The sequence below is a fragment of the Anser cygnoides genome, chromosome 5 (genome assembly GCF_040182565.1).
Source record: "Anser cygnoides isolate HZ-2024a breed goose chromosome 5, Taihu_goose_T2T_genome, whole genome shotgun sequence".
Lineage (NCBI taxonomy): Eukaryota > Metazoa > Chordata > Aves > Anseriformes > Anatidae > Anser > Anser cygnoides.
Window position 1 is genome coordinate 52,647,900 of NC_089877.1, and position 13,536 is coordinate 52,661,435.

At 39.6% G+C, this 13,536-nt stretch overlaps 1 long non-coding RNA gene across 1 annotated transcript in view; it reads left to right on the forward strand.

The window, feature by feature from the left end:
* The window catches only part of LOC136790982 (uncharacterized), a 63,551-nt gene extending 58,614 nt beyond the window's left edge, over nucleotides 1-4,937 (forward strand). The window contains exon 5 of the long non-coding RNA XR_010831991.1: nucleotides 4,324-4,937. This is a non-coding gene — a long non-coding RNA (uncharacterized lncRNA). The remainder of the gene's footprint in view (nucleotides 1-4,323) is intronic.
* The last annotated feature ends 8,599 nt before the right edge of the window (nucleotides 4,938-13,536 follow it).

Sequence of the window (13,536 nt, forward strand, 5' to 3'; positions counted from 1 at the left end):
GTTAATAATTCATAACCATTTATCTACAAATTTGACCTTTTTTGTCTTCTTCTGAAATGGTCTGCAATCACACTGCAGGTTTTGCAAAAAACAGTGTCAACGGAAAATGCTTTTGAAGATTATTTTGCCAATTTCTGGCATTTGGAAAGCAGACTTCAAGAGATGTAACAAATGTAGCCATCAGTCACAGTTGGCTGTCACATGGTTTCAGCTCTGGTGAGGGCCAGTATTAACAATACCACTTCAGGGAAATGTGTGTACAGGTCCATCTATTGCTGCACAGCCTACAGGAAAGTGCTTCTGGGATATCTGATCAGGGACTAGATCCTGTTTAAAGACTTTGTTCAGCTCTTCTTGTTTAAGGACTCGTTGAAACTTGATTAAAACTCTGTTTCTCTCTAAATATCAAAGCATGGAGAGCTCATTCATTTGTTTCTCAAAATAACTATGTTAGGGTATCTGAAGTAACTTTTTAATGATATCCACAATATGCACCCTCCCACTCCAAAAGTGGCATTAATAGAAGAATTGTAAAAAACTCATTTAAAACCACTTTTCAGTCTCCAAGTAACTCCACTTCTTAAGTCATCAACTTTAAGTGAGGAAAGACTGACAATAGAGTGTGCTCTTTTTAAGGGGAGCAAAAGAGTGGGGGAGAGCTGTCCTTTGATATTGGTTCATATTCAGGAAACAGCCTGGGTTAATAATTTAAAGGTAGGAAGTTAATTTATGCATCCCTGAAAACCTCCTTTTGTGCAGTTTTAGAAAATGCATACATGTGACAGGATATCTCATTGTTCTCAGGATGTGTTATCGTGTATATGTGGAGTAGCTTTAGTGCGATATGAAATGCAAATTTGCCTCACTTTGTTCTTGCCACTTTTATGAATATTAAAAATATGGATAAAATAATTGTGAACACTTTTGGAAAAGGTCTTTAGCTCCTAATTTCAGTGCTATAAAATTTTTATATTGGTTCAGTAGAAAAAAAAATTGAAAATTTTACCAGTTTATATTGGCATGATTATAAGAAATTTAATTGAAAATTTGCATTTTGAGTGCACTCTGAGTAGAATTTTATGGTGGCATGAAACCCTAATGCCAATAAATAGCACAACAGTCTCTCAGGTCAAAACAATATAGTTCATTCATGTTAAGTCAAACAAAACATCATTATATAGTTGAGTTTAGACCAGCAACATGTTTGTAACAGAGGAGGGGCTCAAGAAGAGTTGATCCTAGACAGACAAGGCAGTTATATCGCAGCATATGGGGCAACACCAGTGCTATTGTTCTGAGTGTTTTAAGACTATATCCCTCACAACCAATCCATCTCAATCCTCCCTGCTAAGTGGACTGATTTGATGAGAAGCCTTTGTGTAGCAGTTTCCACTCTCACTAGCAAATTCTTAGTCATAAGGGTGTCTCTAAGGCTGTCGTGCATGCCTCGTTTAACATTTAGCACTACCTTTGTAAGCAGTTCCTGATTATAGATATATGCTGAATAGTGCTCCAGAAATTGAAATTATGTTAAATCAACAGACTAGGCTTGTTTAAAATATTGTGGGAGACCAAAAGGCCAAGTCATTATTTTTGCATGTGATTCTTTAATGTAAAAATAAAAACCGGTAGACTTTGCTTTCCTAGCATCCACTAATGTTACACCTGTGCATTAAGTGCAGTCTCAAATACTTCATATTGCAAGACAAAGAATTACAGTGTAAGTACTAGAACAGACTATGGCTATGCAAGAATATGTAGATGATCCTTTAATTTAATAGCAGTGTATCTGGGAAGCTTTAGACACAGAATTATTGGTCTTATTTGTTTAGATTATTGAAATAATAGTGTGAATATAATTCACAGCTTGGGCTGAGATTCTTTTCTACTTTAACTCTTTGGAAAGCTGGACCTATTTCAGGACTGAACACCTTTTCCTCAGTGCAGCTTTTAGGCTGCAGTTATAAAGATCTTCATCAGCATGTAGTGACTTCGCACATTTCTTTGACAAAAGACTGATAATTTGCACTAATGGCTTTGGCTGACTCATATATTTAGCTCCTAACTGACTTTGACTGACAAACTGAAGAATATGAGTAATATGGAAATGAAGGTTGATCATGGGAGGAGACGGACAAGCATGCTGAGCCAGATTCTATGTTCCTTCCATAAGAGTTTACTTCTTTCAGAAGTTGGACTGCTCTTACACCATATTTCCTTTTCTGGTAACATAAATTTTCAGGTCTTCTCAGATATAAAGTTATGCTTGAGTGTGAACAGACACTTACTCCTTAAGAGGAAGATATTAGAAATATGAAAACCCCCTCATTTTCCTTTGAAAAGCATTCACATCCAGGATCTGGATTTATAACCACTTGTCTAGTTACCCACTTCATGAGGACCTTAGAGTGTTCTTTGTTATCACCAGTGATAGGACCTGCGGGAACAGTGTTAAGCTGAGGCAGGGGAAGTTTAGGCTAGACATCAGGAAGAGGTTCTTCACCGAGAGGGTGGTTGCACACTGGAACAGGCACCCCAGTGAAGTAGTCACTGCACCGAGCCTGTCTGAATTTAAGAAGAGATTGGACTGTGCACTTAGTCACATGGTCTAAACTTTTGGGCAGACCTGTGCGGTGCCAGGAGCTGGACTTGATGATCCTTATGGGTCCCTTCCAACTCGGCATATTCTATGATTCTATGATTCTATGTGTTTTCTTTCTTTGCTTTAATTTTGGAATGGTGGTACTCTTCTGAGCTTCTCGTCCATAGTAAACTCATGCAGAAACTCCTTTCTCCATGAGTAAACTCATGCAGAAACTCCTACAAAAAAAATTTGACACCAACTCTGGTATTTCTTATAGACATCAAGTCCTGTGCTAAGCCACAATTTCCAGCAATAGCAAACCTGTACACCACCTATTCTTTCATGTAGGGTTATAAGAATATGTACTCTAAGACTGAAAGATTAAAATGGTGAAAAGTTCTGTACAGAAGAATTTTATTGTATACATCTATGGGTTATGATAACATGTGCCAAAAAAAAAGGAAAGGATTATGGAATCATAGAACCACAGAATGGTTTGGGTTAGAAGGGACCTTAAAGACCACCCATTTCCAACCCCCTGCTATGGGCAGGTACACCTACCACCAGACCAGGTTGCCCAAAGCCCCATACAGCCTGGCCTTGAACATCTCCAGGAATGGGGCATCCACATCTTCTCTGGGCAACGCGTTCCAGTGCCTCACCACCCTCACAGTAAGGATTTTCTTCCTAACATCTAATCTAAGTCTACCCTCTTTTAGTTTAAAGCCATAACTCCTTGTCCTATCACTGCACATCCTGACAAAGAGTCCCTCCCCAGCTTTTCCTGGCCCTCTTTTCTCCAGGCCCCCTTTAGGTACTGGAAGGCCACTGTAAGGTCTCTCCAGAGCCTTCTCTTCTGCAAGCTGAACAACCCCAACTCTCTCAGCCTGTCTTCATAGGAGAGGTGCTCCAGCCCTTTGATTATCCTTGTGGTCCTCCTCTGGACTCCTTCTAATGTATCCATGTTCTTCTTGTGCTGGGGGCTGCAGAGCTCAACAGTATTTCAGGTGAGGTCTCACAACAGCAGAGTAGAGATTAAGTGGACAGTGAGCAAAAATGTACTAACACAAAAATTCAGAAAGATAAACATCATCCAGAACTACGCCTAGCAGCTGGACTGTTCCTCTTAAGTAAAAGGGATGGAAGTTGAAGTTTAGGCTTTGCTACTGATTTAGACGCCCTATAAAAAAAAAAATTTGACAAAAATAAAACTGAATTATAAAATTCTAAAATAAATTCAAAGTAAAAAAGATCACTATTTCAAGGTTGGAAAACAATGGTTTTGCCTTCCATGGGTTATTAGAAATGACACGCAGGGAAAAGGGGAAGATGTTCAAATCAGCAATGGTTTTGCATCAAGAAAATATTACCTGTGCAAAAGATAAAACTTTTTAAGGAATATACACATGAGGTTCAGACAGGTGTTTAAGCTTGACTTTAGTTTATTGGCAGGTAATTTTGAGGAACTGTATACTCAAAATAATAGAGAAGACATTAAATTATTTCTGACTGTAGGTACCCACCTGTCTTAATTAGATAGCTTTACATAAAATATGAAGCATTCTGAGAGTAATGGGGCCCATTGACTTTCCATTTCATTTTGAGCTTACTCCACCACGAGCCAAATCAAAAGGCTGAGAACTTCAGTATGAGAAACTGAAAAAAGAAATTGTTGAAAAAAGTGAAAAGCCAGTTACTGAGTTTGATCTGAAGTTTGTCTGTCTTCTTGTCTTTGACAGGAGCTGATCAGAAGAACTGGAAGACAACTGTTCTTTTACAAAATATATATATATATATGAAGGACAAAAAACCTCTCTCTGTCTCTGTGGCTCCAGGGACAATTACATACACATACACATAGAAGTATAAAATACGTGTGATGTTACATATCATTTTGCAGTGGTGCTGTAGTATTGTAGAGATGGAGACATAAACCTGTCAATTCAGATTTTACTGCTGGGAGTGCCAGATGCACTGTCCAGGTATGCAAACAAAGCAGCCTATGCCACCAGCTCAAGAGGCCATGTCAGTTATTTCCTCTGCTGCTTTTGCAGTTTTCGCACTTGATAGACTCATGTTCTCACACTGTAAGTACCATGGCCCCACTCTGTGAGTTTTTTGCTTTTGATAAAGATGCTATTGTATATAACAATGTTTATGTTTCTTAAGAGTTCCCATATCGACTGTAAGAAAATCCTTAGGTGCTGACCTAAAACAGATGCCATGAGTGCTCTTTTTTTCTACCCTTTAAATGTTTTAATGGTTTGTGTATTTTAATTTTACCACTCGCTTAGCCTCCTCATTATATGCTGCTTCTCTCTCAGTTGCCTACAGGGGAGACATGGAGAGATAACCTTTCTCTTTCTCTCTTTCCAAACTCAAATTAAAAGAAAAACATGGGAAAAATTAGTAGCCGTGGTGTGACTGTGGGCAACAAAGCTTGCTTTGCTTTGCCAGAACCTGTTAGCTCTGTTTCAAATCTTGCACAAGAAGATTGGGCTTGTCTGTCTCCCGTTCAAGGAAATGCAGTGGGCTCAGTTTCCTTGGGTGTCACCACTGAAATGTCCATGAACAAGGCTGACAGCAAAACCTGAGACCCAGAAAGATGGCTGAATATATAAAGATCTCAGGATAAAAATAAAGTGAAGATATCGTCACTGTCTTTCAAAAGACAGTTCCAGCAAGGAGATCAAACTAGTCTGCAAGAAGATTGAAAAGCTGGAATGCCTATAGCCTAGATTCCTGGTACCATTAAATGTTGCCCTATGTTTCCACAGTTTTTATCAGCTCTCCACAATGTTTCAGTTCGATCACAGAAAATACAATGAAATAGAAAACACAGTAGGATTTTGAAAAGCACTGCTGTGTTTTCGAGACTCTCAGCTAAAAGTTACATTCACAACTGGCTGACAAAATTTGTTGTGCCTTAGCTCTGTCTTCCTAAGTCACAGAAACTCCACAGGAGTTATTGTCCCATCAGGAAAGGGTTTTACTCCTATTACGGAAAAGGAGAACAAAAAAAAGCCCATAGACACAGTCAAATCCACTAGGCCATGAGAATTTCACTTCCCCTCAATGACACTTTGCTGCAACTGTGGGCAGCAGATTGTGTTTGGATTGTCAGGGAAACAGTCGGGCCATTATTGTTGTTGTTTAATTTTTTTTTTTCTCCTAGCCAAAGTATTAAAAAAAAAAAAAGGAGGAAAAAAAAAAGTTGATTTCTTCAACAAGCAGCTGCAATGACAGATGGCTGATGAATGCACTACCAGCAGTTCCAATGGAACTCGACTCCGTGGGAGTCGGGGCACCGCGCACCTTCCAAAGGGCGCCACGGTAGTCGCTTGGGAAGGGGAGTGAGAGTCGGAATTTCTAACCATGGTGAAAATGTACTGAAGGAAGAGAACATGATGACAAGGGGTGAGAAAGGGAAGGGAGTGATTGAGATCCATCCAGCTGAGTCTTTATCCCTACGGATGAATTAAGATGAAATAGGGGCCTGGAGCCATGAAAACTTCAGGAGCACTTTAAAAATAATGCCTCCTCTGCTAAAACATATCATCTTAGCCACCCACTTGCCGTTAGGCTTTGTTGATCTTTCTTCCCTAGCCCCCAGATGGACTTTTCCTCTCTCTATTCTTTCTATATACTTTTCTACTTTCTTTCCCATTCCTCCTTTTCCCATAGCTTCTTCCTAGCCTCATGACTGCATGTGATTGTGAAGGAAATAGCTAGGTTGTTGCTCTTCTCAAAGCTGTTCCAAAGCTAGATGTTTCCTGATGCCGGTCAGACCTCCCCCATGAGTCTTCCTTTATACCCCAACAGCAGGTAACCCCTGATCAGCCCTGCCAGGTAGGTCAGCCCTACCTGTGCTTTCACTGCTGATCTGTTATGCAGTGCCCTCCTCATAGCTCCCAGCCTTGAAAAAATGGTTTGCCCTGGTTAGTAATCATCTCATTGTCCAAACACGTCCTATTTAAATGGATAGTGAGCAAAGTTAATGATGCTCTGTAGTGAGCCTCCTCTTATTGCCTGCATGTTTTCGCTCATTGTGGTGTCAGAAACACAACAGAGAAGGAACAGAAGGCCCACTCTCAAAATAAGTAGATAGTTTCCCACATCAAGCAGAATTTCATATCCTGTAACCCCCCCAGCCTGTGATAGTCCCCAAGACTGATGTTCGCCTTTCTTCACCTCCCTGTGTGGAGAATGAAGTGAAAGGAAATAAACTGATGGTGGTTGAAAAAACAATAGGGGTTTGCAACAGGGCAGTGAGTACAAGAGGAACAACACTCCTCAAGCAGTAAAAGCACTCTGTAAACATAAACAATAACAACAACCAAGACACATATTCCAAATCCATCTCCAGTGAGTATCAATTACATTATATATGAATCAGGACATGGGGCTAGTGTGAGAGAAAGGGGACCTATTATTATTTTCAAGTCAAGTCAACCAGACAGATCCGCAAACAAAAGCATTTTCTGTCTTTTTCTCTCTGTTTTGTTGATCGCTTCCCCTCGTCTCTCTTCCTTGGCATATTTCCTGCAGTTTCCCCATCCAGCAGTAGTTATGTACATCTGAATAACAGTTCAGATCTAACACCAAAAGAATTGTTTTCCTATGGCATCTAAATGTCTCTTCTATTTCCTCGTATTCATAATCCTGGCATAAGCAGTGCTTATCAAGGGGTGTTATAAAAAACTCAAGTGTGTCTGTCTACGTGTGTGCGTGCGTTTGTGTGTACCCACACATACATGAGTACATGTGATCAAGGAGGCAAGAAAATATTGTAGATCATTAATGAAATAATGATAGATATTTCTTTTATACCTGTGGCTGAAAAAAGGATAGCTTTTATTCTTGTATCTACACATCGCTAACTAGTGCTAACACACACACAGGTTTTTGTTTGTTTGTTTGTTTTTTCTCCTGTATCCCCAAAATCACAAAGTGGGAAATGAAAAGGGGAGGGGAAGAAAGAGAATTGCTGGAAATGATTGTCTCTTAGGGTGTTCTCTAATAATGAGAAAGGAGCCCCACTTTGAACTCTTGATTCTTTGCCAACAAAAGCCTTACAACAAAAAACCTTAAAGCATTTTGCTACCTTTAATTGTATTACTCTTCTAGTAATCAATAAAGATAAAAAAGGATCATTCTATGTACAATATGAAATCACACAGGGTCTGACTATGTGGAGATAGATTCCACTTATCTGTCTCTAGGGGTAACTTATCTTGTAGTAGAAAACTCAATTTTTATTTGGATTTTAAAAATGTTTCAAATTATTCAGTCAATGCTACATGCATATTAAAAGATTTATTACCAAATATTCTCATCTTGATGGACTGGATCTATGCACCCAATTCCCACTAATGTTAATGGAACTGCATCTGCAAATCCCTGTACATCAAAGCAAGACAGTACCCATAAGTACTGCAGATACAGAGGTATCTGGATAAACAGCACAAAGATTAACCACATCTACCATTACTGTTTTTCATCCTCATGTAAACCTTGATCTCATCTTTCTAAGGAGTAAGTATCTGACGTAAAGACATCTGGGCCAAGTTCCCCCACACTTGAGCTGAAGCATTTAAAGGAGACACCCAAATGCAGCATGGCAGCACCCATTCTAATTAGAGGGGAGAGTGTGAGGGGCACCTCCACAGGGTGACTCAGATTTCAGGTGGGCTTAATCATCCCTGGAGGTGCCTGTTCCTCTCCACTGACTATCGACCGGGGGCGTAAAGAACGCTGTTAATTTAAGTAGCTAAAGGTAGATAGGTGACATCAGGCCTTAAAGTATTAACCCCCGTTCCTATCCTCTGCCAGGGGGTGACTCAGAGGATCCAGCTCACACAGTGGCTCTTTGAGAATAGGCTGCTCATCTCCTGCTGGGGTCCCTATTATCGTTTAATTTTAAAGGTGAGAGGAGAGATGGAGAAAGGGCAATGAAGATTTTCAAACATGGGTTTCTGGAGTTTTAAACTTAAGTCCCTAGGTGGGCTTTGTAAAAAATCAGCTTGGATTTCACTACTCCAGAACTAGAGTTTGGGTTAATTACCTAACCTTAGGCATCCATGTTTTGTAACGTTTGGGTCATGTTTTAATATTAAGAGAAAATCCATGTATTATTATTATTAATATTATTAGTAACCCTATTAATTAAAATCCCTATATGTATGCCAATGTAAACTCTAATTAAAATAAATTAAATATACTAAAAAGAAAGCTAAATAAACAGACACATACCCTGTTAGAATTCAAAGCAAACAAATGCACGTTTTAAAATGAAAAAAAGGATGAGGTAGAAAAATGAATTAAGGTGGTGCCAATAAGTATATTAATTGTAAGAAGAGGATACAGCTGCAATAAAATCTGAAGGAGTGCACACTGAATTTGCAAGATGGGTGGGGCAATTAGAGCACCGACAGGCTAATAAGTGATAATTAATAATACCTCTGAAACTTCCATTTCTTATCTGTAGATCTGCAAGTACCTTACAGAGGAAGCATCATTAGCCCCATTAGGCAGAGGAAGGAAAAAGAGGCATAGAGTAATGAAGTACAGTGGCCAGAGTCACCCAAGGGTATGGCTACACAAACAAGTTACCACAAGTTAAATTAGGATATAGATTAACAGTCAGCTGCTCTGCTCTAACTTCCTATTTGCCTGCTCTTAGCCTGCGGTAAATGAAACCCAACTTAGCTTGGGTCTAATGAGAGACTAAGCCTCCTCTCTGGCTACAGGAGCCAGTACCTGGTATTGTGAAGCTATGCTGGCTAACTTGCTCTAATGACACCTCCATCAAAAACCTGCCATCCCTGTGTTCGTGGGATGGCAGCGATCGCTCTGCTAGCACTGGGATGAGCACAGTGTATAAATGGAAAGGGTTGCTGGGAAAGGAATGATGCAGTGGGGGTGAGACACATCATGCAGTTCAGCACAGAAAAGTCAAAATCTGGTGCAGATCTGCGATGTGACGGTAGCTTTCCAGCAAAAGCAGGTGGTGTGGGAACGCAGCTCCCCGTTAGGACAGGGCTCAGAGAGAAGGGGGTCAGCCGTAGCCAGAGCCTGTATTGTTTAAGGCTTTAAAATCCAAAAGAACCAACTTAAAATCAGTCTGCCACTTTGGAGGCAGGCAGTGTAAAGCATGCAGAGTGGTGTAATGTGTTCCTGCTGGCTCACAGGGCTGAGCACACATGCTGCTGCACTCAGAGTGAGTGGCGAGCAGCGCTCAGCAGCCTGGCTCTTAGCTCTGCTACATGGGTATTACAATAATTGAGCTTTTTGGTAACAAGGTCTGCCTTGTTATATTTGTGATAGGCATGGGACAAACTAAGCGTGCAGCCGGTGCATGCAGCATAACTGGAGGAGGGGGGGGAAGTGCCTTTCTGACACTTGAAGTGGAAACCTGGCTTCAGCTTAAGCAATGGCAAAACTCCATTAACTTTAGTTTGAGCCTGTGCTTGCCAGGTACTTTTCCAGCAACGCTATGGCCTAGCAGAGTACCAACATGTAACCAGCTCATGACCTCTGAAACACATTTCTTCAGCATTCACAGAAATAATAGAAATCATTCCAACTGAGAACCCTCACTCAATGCCTGCTTTTACCAGCTCAGCAAAGGAACATACCCTGCTGCATGAGGACACCCTCCTCCCCCTCTACAGTGGAAATAAAAATCAGGACATTGTTGGCATGGGATTATATATTAATTTCACTATTGCATTCTATTTTTTTATATTGTATTTTAATTTTCATCTGTTCCAAACTTACAGCATTACAAAACTTACATTACATAACTTACTTTATTACTTACACTACTTACTGCCTTACAAACTTACTGCATTACTGCATATTATATTACAAAATTTGTGACAAGATCTGACACTGAGACAGTATTTTCCCACATGCATTTTCCTGTGGCTCATTTTCACTCTGAAAACCCTCTTCATCTAAAAGACCAAATACTTTGTCCAATCATAGCTAGTGACATAAGGTCTGAGTCAGAAACTCTTTAGTTATCGCGCTCTACTGTGAGTCTTGCATTCCTTCAGATCTGGATCAGGAAAATGCCTAAACACGCTCAGTTGTGGAGGCTGCAGGGACACTGGCTCTCCCTTGCTCTCTGCAAACTACCTTCCTTTCTTTCGGCAGTTTGTCTGGTTTTGGCTTGATGCATTAAGTACACTTACAGAAATCCAAAGGGCTGCAGATGTGCAGAGGAAAACTATTCTGAGGGAATACTATCCTGACAGATATCCTGACAACGCCAGGTAGGCAGCTCCTCCTCACTGCCAGCACAAGGGCCTCCTGGGCTCTCTGCTTACCCCAGTGTGTCTCTGTGCAGCCATGGGGTGGACAGGCATCTCCAGAGCTAGGTCAGCATATCGGAGACCTGCCATGCCCTCCACCAGTGCCTGTCTTGCTCTCAGAAAGCTCCAGCAGCTGTGCTCTTTCATCAGGCTTCTTGGCTAACAGATACAGTGGACCTGGGTATCTCTAGTGGCTTAAACTAGGCACTTAGGTGCTTTAGTCTTGCTAAGCTTATGTGGTAGTAAGCTAGGGATTTGAAGATCAAAAGTTGGGAGTTAGACAGGATTTAGGTATTCAAGTCTTCTCTGGATTGAGCCCTTTGTCTAACCTTTTTGGCTAACATCATTTACTGCTCAAGAATAGGCATCTCAATATTCTGTAGTCTGCAGTGTCAGCCACAAATTAGAAATGGAAAATACATGAAAAGAAATTATTCCTAAATACATGTATTATACATAAAAACTATGTGTGTATGTGTGTATGTGCACCTTGAACAAAATGATTGATTTCTAAACAAGTAGAAAAGCATTTTTTGAAAATGAATGTATGGTACTCTATGTGAAGTCTACAGTCATAACAGGAAATCATGCAATTTCTGCAGAAAAATTTTATTAAAAAAAAAAAAAAAAAGCAGAGTGCATCTCATTGACCTACATTCAGCTTCCCTAGCATACACTGTACCTGCAGAACTTTTCTGCAGAGATACATTGTAGATACAGATCAAAGGGAAATGCTGGTGTCAGAATTGTCTAAATGTCTCTTTTTGGTCCTGAAAACCTATATTGTTGCCATGCATTTGCACTGACTTCTTAACTTTAATCAACCTGTAAACTGTTCCTTGGACTGCTGTCTTTAAAAGCCAGGTAGGCTGTACATAGGGATAATGAATGTCTGTATCTATACAGCAGACAAATGAAGCTCTCTGTTGCCTCAGAATGAAAATACCTATTTTTTTTTTAAAGAACTAAGATACATACATTTCCATATGTAACAGTAGCAAAGTAAATTTAACATCAGTGTTAAAAGAACTACCATCCACAACTATTAAGATTCATCCTGTTCAATGTGTACGCTAATTGTTTTGTAGAACATTTGGTCCCCTCTAGTAAAAAGGCCATGGAGGTGTTAAACATCACCTGTCAGGGGTGCTGGATTTTATTGCATGCATGTCTGTCTACTGTGACTTAGAATGAGACCTGTCAGCTAAAAAAAAAATATATATATATTTCTTAAAAAAAATAGCATAGAAGGGGAAAAGAGGAGTTACTAAATATCTTCCTCTCCAAAAATAACTACTTTGAGCTTTAGAGAAAATTATTTTAAACATGAAATATTTAAAATATTTCAGAGAAGTACATGTCACAGAAAAGTATAATTGAGAAATGACTTTGTATCACAAAACATTACCATTTTAAATGATCTGTAATTGTTAACAAGTCTCTAAACCTGTAAGCCACTGGGATGTAAATCTGAACTGATCTGAAAGCATCCTGGAATTTACTTTTAGAAAAAAAATTATCACTTTTGTGTTGTGTTCTGTCATGCTAATCTCATAGTCTCATAGGTTCAGCCAACCTCTAAGATCTGTCATCAGCACTTCCACAAAATCATAATCTATTTTTTTAAGGAATAGGAATTATTTTGTGCTGTTTGTGCATGAAGACCTTTAAGTAAAATCAATTTCATTGATAGTTCTTTTTCTACACCAAGTACTAGAAATTCCTCCTCTTTGCCCCTAAATGCCTCCTCAAGACAGCTTGAATTTCTTTTGACTTTCTGATGGCTAGTCACAAGATAGATTTTAATCTTATGAGCTCAGTTTCCATTGAACCTAATCATCAGCCTCTTTCATGAAGTTACATTGACAAGTTAGAATTTTCTGCCAGAACATATGATACATTTTATGGGATTCTCCTTGGGTACTGTTGGCTACAGATAGTAAGTGTTTTATGCTTTTATGGCCTTTACACAATCACTTTTTTGCTAACAGTTACCAAGTAGGAAGTCTAGCATGGATCCGTGCTACCTCACCCAAAGGAAAATATTGGTCATCCACATTGCTAACGCAGCTTGTAGGAATGGCACAGACACATCCAGGTGAACCAAGGACTGTGAGTTTTCTTTGATGGGCATAAAGGAAATGCTCTACCACTAGATAAGTCCATGTTCTTTATTTGTACTGAATCAGCCTAAAATCATTAACTGTAAATTTACTTACTTTAAAAAGGGGAACAGGAAGGACACAAGTGGGAGGAGAATATAAGTATTAACACCTTTGTTTGAAAAGTAGCTAAGATAGTGAATCTGGGTAAAAGAACTCGGAAAAGATTTTTCAAAAAGGAAGTCTAGACAGGAGAGGAAGATTGCGTCTTAAAAAAGATCTAAAAGGTCCTAAAGGGAATATGTTCATTAACTTGCACGATCATCCTTAAGCATACAAAAATACGGCAATGAGAAATCAGGCTATGGGAAATTAGAGATTGCTTTAAAAATGTTCAAATGCCATTACTGTCAAGCAAAATGCCCCAAATATTCATATCTGTTGAAAAGGAAGAGCTGTAGAGTTCAGTCCTTCCCTATGTATCTATTAGATTCATGCCTGTGGCCCATAGATTGTGCTGCAGAAACTTCCA